The sequence below is a fragment of the Pteropus medius genome, unplaced genomic scaffold, assembly GCF_902729225.1.
Source record: "Pteropus medius unplaced genomic scaffold, Ma_sr-lr_union100, whole genome shotgun sequence".
In the NCBI taxonomy this organism is placed as follows: Eukaryota; Metazoa; Chordata; class Mammalia; order Chiroptera; family Pteropodidae; genus Pteropus; species Pteropus medius.
This window is the reverse complement of record NW_024344436.1, coordinates 3,214,928-3,223,774: the sequence shown is the minus strand read 5'-3', so window position 1 is coordinate 3,223,774 and position 8,847 is coordinate 3,214,928.

Here is an 8,847-nt window from a genome sequence, read left to right as displayed (position 1 = left end):
AATATGTCCCAAGTATTGCAAAAAACATACTTATACTAAAAAATTATTCAGTGTTTATCTGCAAATTGAATTTAACTGAGCCTTCTGTATTTTTATTTGCTGAATCTGACTACCCTAAACTCCAGGTGGGTCACAGGGACAGACCAGTTCAGAGTTGGGCTGTGGAGTCACAGAGGTCCAGGCCCGGAAATGGTCTGCATACCCTTTGCCACCAGAGCAAAAGAGAAGGTTTCTAGGGAGCCTGCCCAATGCCCCGCACACGGTTTGTGACAACTTCCCTCCAACGTGGGGGTTCTTAACCTGAAGTCGAGTCCCCTGAGGCATCCACAGAGAGAATTCTGGGGGTCTGGGAACTTCAGTGGGAAAAAAAATCACACCTTTGTTTCCACTGCCCTCTAAGTGAAACTGAATATATCCTTCAGTTAAGAATACAGATATTATCAGGACCTGTGACTTTGTAACCAGTAGAAATCACATAGCAGTTTTTGCCAATATCATAAAATATTATTTGCATTCATCACTATTTTTGAAATTATGATAGTTATTAGAGTTTGTTGTTTAACATGTTAATAAAGAAGCATAGATATCACACATTTTTAATGTTTTGATAATTGTATTTCCATATAATTGGTTTCCTTTGTAAATTTGATATATTTTTTTAAAAAATGTTATTCCAAGAAGGGGCCATCGGCTTCGCCAGACCGTATCCGTGGCACAAAAATGTGAGACCCTGGTAGAGAAATGTGGCATAATGGAAAAGAGATCAGGAATATCAACTAATCTGGGTTCAAGTCACAGCTCTAATGCTTCATTACTGTGAAAATGACGTCATTTACTTAATCCTTCTGAGCCTCAGTTTCCTCTTCTGTAAAGTAGTTACTGTGAGAATTAAAGAAATAACATACGTGAAGCACCTAGCATGGGTGGTTTTCAACTAGTGAGTGCTAATTATTATTATTAACAACAGTTATGACCAATGACTATATTCACAGTTCCTCAGTGATTATCATATAATATCATATATTGTAATAACTATAATCTGGTGCCATCGGTTCCTCCTCTCTCTTTTCCCATATCATTGCCTAGCTACCCTTGGGTTCCAGCAGGAACCGTGGTTTCCTGTGGCCTCTGAGTGGCTTTGCCCCATATAGCCACAGCCTCCACCCTGGGTCCCACAGGCTCTATCCCTGGCTCAGCCTCACAGTCCCACTACTATCTGTCCGCTGCTCCAGCAAATAGACAAAAATGCTCATCCACCCCGTGTGACGTCCTACAGTCTGCTAATGAGAAACAAGTGGCCTGCTGTGCTCAGTGCAAAGGGAGGAGGACCCATCCCCACCACAGCCCAAACCCACATTCCTGAGGCAGCACAGGGTGACATGGCCAGGGAGGTGCACAAAACTCCTCTGCATAGACCTGTCCTTGCACACCCACACCCTCTGTGGAGGGGACGCTGGGAGCAGTCCCCTGTCCCTGCACCCACCACAGCCCTTCCTGTTATGTATGGGGCACTGGACTCGGCCTTGGGTGTGGGCAGGAGGGCAGCCAAAGCCTGAGTCACTGGGAGGGGACAGTTGGGTCTTGAGTTGTGGTCTCCGTGGGGAGGACTGAGAGGATGGGGAGGAGTGGAAAGTCTCTCTCTTCAGTCTGAATCCCTTATAGCACCACTGTGAGATGAGCTGGAGCCCTGCATTGGCCTCAAATCTTACCACCCTTTTTCTGTTTCCTGCGCTCAGTCTCCTGGGCTCACCCACTTCTCTAGGAGCACCCGCTCCCTCCTTCTTGGTATTATTAGTCCAACAGGAAAACAGGAGCCCACAGAGGCTCACTGACTCATTCCAGGTAATAGCAGTGCGAGGACTAAAGTCTACTGCCTTAGAATTTGGGTTGAGTTGGAGATGCTGCTGGACCCTTAGCAATGGAAAGAAGGAATGTCTTTGTGACAAGAATGGCCCAGAGTGTGTCTGCCCAGATGACAGCATTGGATGCACCCAACACCCAGAGCTGGAGGCATGAGCAAGACAAAGCCGACTCCCACAACTCTGCTGTCAGGCTCATTCATTGTTCCATGGGCACATCAGTCTCCCCATCCTTGGCTTCTTACACCGGCTTGTGCTGCCTGTGTCATGGGACTACTCCCACCACAAGCTGGTCCTGACCTTTTTGGACTCTCTTCTCTAACCCAGTGGCCCCAGGTTGTCTGTTCGCCTGGATTTTAGCATCTTCCACAGCTTTGGAGGAAGGTACTCTCCTTCACTTGCCAGCCCATGAAGCCCTGCTCAGTCAGGCTTGCTCAGCCCCCATGATGAAGGGGATAGATTCAGACACTGTGACTTGGTTCCTGGTATACTGGCAGGGACCCCAACAGACTGCTTCTGCTTACAACTGCCCTCTTGTGCTCCCTGGGCGAAGTGGGAGGCAGCTGTCCCACCCCTCCTACTGCTCTCGAGGCTCACAACCCTGACATCTCTCAGTTATCAGTACCATCCCCTCCCACTGGAGTCCCAGACAGGTTTTGAACCAATTCTGACAAAAACAAGAAGCATATTATTCTTAGGGGAAGGGTGTGGAATTATCCCCCCTTTTCCAAGGAAGGGAAAACCCTCTCAAGCACCTTCCAAGTGATCTTAGACACTGTTCTGAGAACTTATCACAGAATGTCTTAGTGACGCCTTATAAGAACCTGAAAAATTGATGTTTTCTCCATTTTATAGGTGGGAACACTGAGGTTCGGAGAGTTCTCCAAGTTGCCAAGGCTGAGTTGTGGACTTCAAGCCATGTCTGTCTGGTTCCATAACTCATGCTCTTTCCACCACACTGGGCATTCCTGGACTGGCCAACCTACTGTCGCCCCAAGCGTCTGCATACTTGGCCCTGCCCCCGTGTCTCATTTGGCCTTTCCATTCCCCACTGGAACTGGAGCTCATCCTGAATCTCTTTCAATTATAACTGGAGCCCCAAGACACCTAATTCTTGGCAGTCTCTTCCCCTGAGTCCTGTCCCTGGCCCCTGTGGCCCCCAAAGCCCAGAGCACCCCTGCATCGATCGGCTGACCCCAGAGTCACGCTGCTCTCCTTTCTATTTTCCTGCTGCTCTGTCCCATCGACAAGAATGCACCTTCTTGAAATGACACGACCCCAAAGAAGGCTGACTTGCCGCACCCTTGTGGATGCTGGCCAGTAGAGTACTGCTTTCAGGGCCCATCCCGTGACTGCCCAGCCCAGCCTCTCCCTTCTCATTCCAGATCCCAACACCCTGGGGGCTGAGTCTGCAGGAGTCGTGTCAGGGCACTTTCTGACTCAGCCACCAGGCTCCCAGCCACTTTTCTCCTCCTCCTCTCTCCTCAAACAGTCATGTGGGGGTGCCAGCCCTGCCTGGAGATCTGGGTCCATTACAACTTCCGGGTCTACTTTGCTCAGGGAGTGGGGATCAAGCATGAAAGGAAATGGCCAGGGACAAATGTGACATTTGGGAAGGTGGTCTGGAAAAGCCTCTTGGACAGGGTGTGGGCGCAGGAAACTTGGTAGAGAGCATATGTCTAGACCTGGCTTCCTGGGCTTGAAGGGAAGCAAGACCTGGGGGTGGAGAAGGGCCAGCTGACACTCTCACCTCCTGGAGCTGCCTGTTTACATTTTGTCTACTCACGCTGCCTTTTCCAGACTGCTGGCCAAGCTCCCTCACATATTGTTATTGTCAACACCCTCTCTGTTGCCTGGTGCCCCAATGGAGAGACACTGCCGTCCGCAATGACTCTGCCATAGCCCTGGAAGAAAGGACAAGAAACAGTAAGGGCCTAGGGCAGATCAGAGTGCCAAGAGACCTCATGGCCCTCTAGCTGTCAGGCCTCTCCCTTCCTGGCACACTCTTTGCCTTTTCTTTACTTCTCTCACCTGACTTTTAGCTCTCTTCCTCTCCTCTGCCATTCTCTACCTGGGTCTTCTTCAAAAGTCTAGGGAGCAAAGGCTCTGAGAGGTGGAGACTGCACTCCAAGACACAGGGAAAGTCACATTCCTCTAACCCATGTCTCCCAGAACCCAAACTCATCCTTCCCATGGGACCGTCAGCAGGTAGGCAGCATAGGTCATTCCAAACAGCCGGAGCCTGACTGAGCCCTTTCTCCACTGAATGCCTACCTCCTGTGTTGCCCACGCAATGTGGCTTTTCTGTCCATTCTGGGACCTGCTTAGTCAAGGACTGTCGGGAGGGACTGAGCAAAAGCTCGGGATGGGCAGAGCAGGGCACTGTCTCCGTGTGTGTCACCCAGGGATGCAGGAACAGCTGTTTTCTGGAAGAAGAAAACAGAGAGGCCCAGAGACAGGCTGAGGAGAGACAAAGACAAAAAGACAGAGAAACACAAGCTGGGGGAGACAGACAGAGAGACAGAAAATCACTGAGAGGCTCAAATTGACACCACATGGCCGCAATGCTGGACCCCAGAGCCCAGCAAACAAGGTTTCGTGCTGAGTCAGTTGCCATAGTGACAAACATGAAGGAAATATCCAAGATAACTAGAATAGTGGCAATAACATGTGTTTTGGATAAAAACCTCCTCCACACCCCACCCCCTCTAATGTATGCATTGCATTACTTGGGATAAACTAGGCTTTTGCACAATCACCTTCCCAAGAGCCCTGGGGCGGGGGTTCTAAGGTCACCGGCGGAAAGGCACAGCCGCCCTAGGGAACCAGCTGGGCCCGGGCAGATTTCTGCTGAGGAAGAAAGGGTACATTTTGTACCTCTCCCCTCACTTCCGCCTTCCTGAGTCTAGATTTAGGTTCCCATACCTTTCGCTCCAAGACACAAGGGCTCAAAAGAGTCTGAATTCTTGTTTGAAGTCACACAGAAAGTCTGGGGCAGAAGGAAGGTATTGGTGGTTCTTTACGAGCCCCAAAAACATCTCAACAGAGTTCAGATTCCACAGCGAAGCCAAAGGTAAAATGAGTACACATATGGCAGCAGCGTAAAGAGCTGGCACCCTGACCATGCTGGCACCTTCACCAGGTAACGATGCCTTCACTCCCAAAGCAAGGGCGAGACTATCCAGGAGAAGAAATGGAGAAGCACAGGAGGAGCAGGGCTTCCCGAGAGAGAAGACAAGCTGTCACCTGGCAGGCACACAGGAAGGAGATCTGGGGAGTGGAAAGAGGTGCGGGGGAGTCACAAAAGGGAGAAGTGCCTCTCAGAAAGCCGATCACCAGCCCCCTGTGTTCCCAGGGGTCTGGGAGGGCTGAAACCTCACAAAAGGCCCAGCTGGAAGCCAGTCAGGTCAGTCCATTCCCGCCCAGTGATCGAGGAGCTCAGGTTCCCTGCATGTCTCCGGGTCACTGGCAGAAAGGATTCCATGGACAGAACCCAAGATTACAAGTCAGGTCCACCGCCTACGGCTCGTACAGTCTCGGGCAGGTCCCACCACATCCCTGAGCCTCGGTTCTCGCCTCTGTTGGGTGGAGCTAATGATGACTTATCTCTGTTAGTAGGAGTAAATGTCACAGGGCACGTGGGAGCACTTGGCACGGCATGAGGCTCTGTGTCCAAGTTGTTGATTGCTGCCATGACTCAAGCAGAGAGGAGTGGACGGGCCAAAGGATCAGGGAGAGGGTGCAAGCAAAGGTTCGTGTGAGGAGACTCTGGTTTCTCTAATGACATTATATCCAGATTTTTCCGATCTAAACAAGCAGCTTCATTTGTGATTTCCCATCCTGGAAAGTTTCTGGGAAGTGATCTGTGATAGAAATGGGTTTGGGAACAGTCCACCTGGACACAGTGGACATTGCTTGGTTTGGAGCATTCCCTTTGGGAATGCTGGAACCAAGTTGTGGTCTAGGGGTCCAAGGGCCCGTTCTATCCTCTGACGGTCCCTCCTGGGACTGCAATGCTAGCCCTGCCTACTTCGAGAGCACTGAGCCAGGCTTGGAAGCAGCCCTTAAATGACCCTCTAGGTCCAAATTCCCAGCTCCCTTGGGAATGTAGAGATTTCTCAAACTGAAACCAGATTTGCTTCCTCTTTGCTGTTGGGAAGAGTGAAATGCATCCTACTCACATCCAAAGTTCAAAGCCTTTCTTTGGTACCATGCTGCAAGGGATGTGGACGGAGGCAAGGCAGAGACAGGTAGGGGATAACAAGAGGGAGGTTGACCCTTGGAGCCTAACTCAGTAACAGCTAAGCCTGAGGAGCGATTGGCTTAAAGAGGTAGGAATCCCATTTCCCAGATCTGGGGCACAACCACTGGGGAATGAGACACAACCACTGGGGAATGAGAGGCCTGGCAGCCCCTTGCAGCTGAGCGAGCAGAAAGAAAGGCAGACCAAGGCTGGGCCTGGGCCCTTGACCTAGTCCCTAGTCCCAGAGTACAGAGGAGGTCTGCCAGGGGAACAGCACTTCCCCAGCTGGTTGCCTTTTCTATATCTGTTTTTACTCTCTCTCCTGTGTTTTCCACACTGATTCTTTTTGGCCGTGGGTGATTTTTCCAGCTCTTCATGTGTTTCTATGTGGTATCACAACAACAAGCAGGCTCGGTGGCAGAAGGCTGACTCTGTGTGAGGACATGTGTGTGTTGGGGGCAGAAGTGGGTGGTGGGGCGATGGCATAAGGAGAAGGAGAAGGAGTTAGTTAGTAGCCCCGAGACTGGCAGTCCTGACTACTTCGCCAAATACTATCAGGAACGTCCAAGGGCTAATGGGAGCCAGAGAAGACTGAAGCCTGGAGGGGACCAAGTACCTCCTACCCTCTTTTTTCATAATTCCTCCAGGTTTTTGAGACCAACAGGAGTAAGCTATTGATTGAGGAAGAGTCATAACCTGAAAAGGAAGAACCCGGTCTCCCTTCCCTCCCCTATAGGCCCAGCTGGCATCCCTGCCCAAGCCCCTGGGGGTGTGGGCAGAACACCATGGCACAGAGCCAGCTTGGTAGATTTGAGGCATGGTGTTCCGTGGCCCCGAGGTAGGGCTGAGTACAGACAGCCTCTCTTCTCTGCTCGCCAAGGAGCCTTCTCTCAGGGGATTAACAGGGCCTTCCTACCACCCCCTCTGGCTGCTGCAGGAGCCAGAACACCACCCCTGGCTGCCAGCCAGCCTGTGTCTGGGAATCCAGTGCTCCCTCAGAGACTTGTAGACACACTGCTGGGACCTTAGGGCAGGGGAGGGAGTCAGAGGCTTCTGAGGAGTCCCCAGGGCTGGGAAGTACTGGCCCTGAGATTCAGCCAGCTCCAGCTTCTGGGGAGATACGCCTTCCTGGCTAAGAGTGGAAAGGGAGTCAGTAGGACCTCTGGTGGCTTGTCTCTTCCCTCTCTCACACTCTCTCTTTTTGTCCTGAAGTCAGGGCCTACGTAACCAATACAAGACCTGGAAGACAGAGGATGGGTCCTGTAGGCAGTAGACTTCAGCTTTGCACAGATGTGCTGTCTGTCGGAAGGGCCAAGCCTAAGCTAAGTGCTAGGAATGCTCCTGGGCAGAGATGGGAGCGGGGCTGACATTAGAGGAGCAGGGTCCGTGCTGACTCATCCAATGGGATGGGAAGGAGCTGATATATGTCTCCAAGTCTTCTTGAAAGAAACAACTGCAAGGAAACTCTTGAGTCACCTCATTCTAGAGATAAAGAACCAGGCGAGGCCCAGCAAGGTTAAGTAACTTGCCTAAGACCATGCAGTTACTAATTGGTGAAGCCCAGATTCAAATCCCATTGTTCTTTCATTAGACCACTGTCCCTTCTTTTTCTCCTCCAGTTTTTCTCATGGCCATGCAGCCAGGAGACTCCCAGCATGGAGGGAAAATGGCCAGCTACACTGGTGGGGAACGAGCAATTTCTACCCCGCTTGGAAAGGGGGTCAGGGATTGAGCAGGTGGTGAAGAGGCAAACCAGAGCCTATGTTCCTGAGGGGAGTTCTCCAGAACCAGAGTACCCATAGAATGGGGCCATTCAAAGGGGCCCCCAAGACCAGCGCTAATTCTACGTAGCCTGCACTTGTCTCTCCCCTTGTCCCTCCCTGCACTCTGCTAAGTAAACAAATACAGCACTCAGGCAGCTCTCTGCTGGCAAACACCCCTGACTTAGCAACCGCTCCTAGAATAAATAAACACTCACACACTGCACGCTTATACACACTCACTGACATACACTCACTAGTGCTCCCAGCCGTCCATGGAGCCCCTACCGGGCCCCAGCCTCAAACATACTGGCTACAGTCAACGTTGTGACTGAGACTGCCACCTACTGCCAGGGTGTGGGGACAATCTGGGACTTCAGAAGCAGGTAGACCCAGACCCCAGGCCTGAGGCTTGCTCTTGCAGTCCACAAGCCTGTCCACATGGGAGGGTCTCTTCTAAGAACCAAGAGGTTAGCCCTGAGAGATAACTGGAACATCTGCGAAATAAGGGGAACTTCAGGATGGTCCAGTAACTAGTTCAGCAAATGGAAGCCCTGGGGAGAGAACGTGACTTGCCCGAGATCTTGAGAATGGGCTACATAGATGCAGAACCTGAACTCCCGACAGGAATTGCTTCAATTTCCCCATCAAAGGCTCTTCCCCTGCCAACCGTTGGATTATGTTCACTAGTTGTGGCCCTTTGTGGTAGGGATAGTTAAAGGTGTCAAGCACCTTCCAGATGGCAGAATCTCAAGAAATGACAATTAGAAATTCAAGTCTCCTGCCTAGTCCTGGAATGACATTCTCAACGGCCTGGGTGACACGTGCTACCACATGGCCTCACTCTTTCCTTGGAGCTTCCCAAAAGCTGCCTTATCTTCTTCTTGGGAAGGGTGGTTTCCTGTGACATCCAGCTCACAACTAACTGTCAGGTACCTCCTCATCAGTAAGCCGGACAGGAATTCAGTTACCTAGAGCCTGTGTT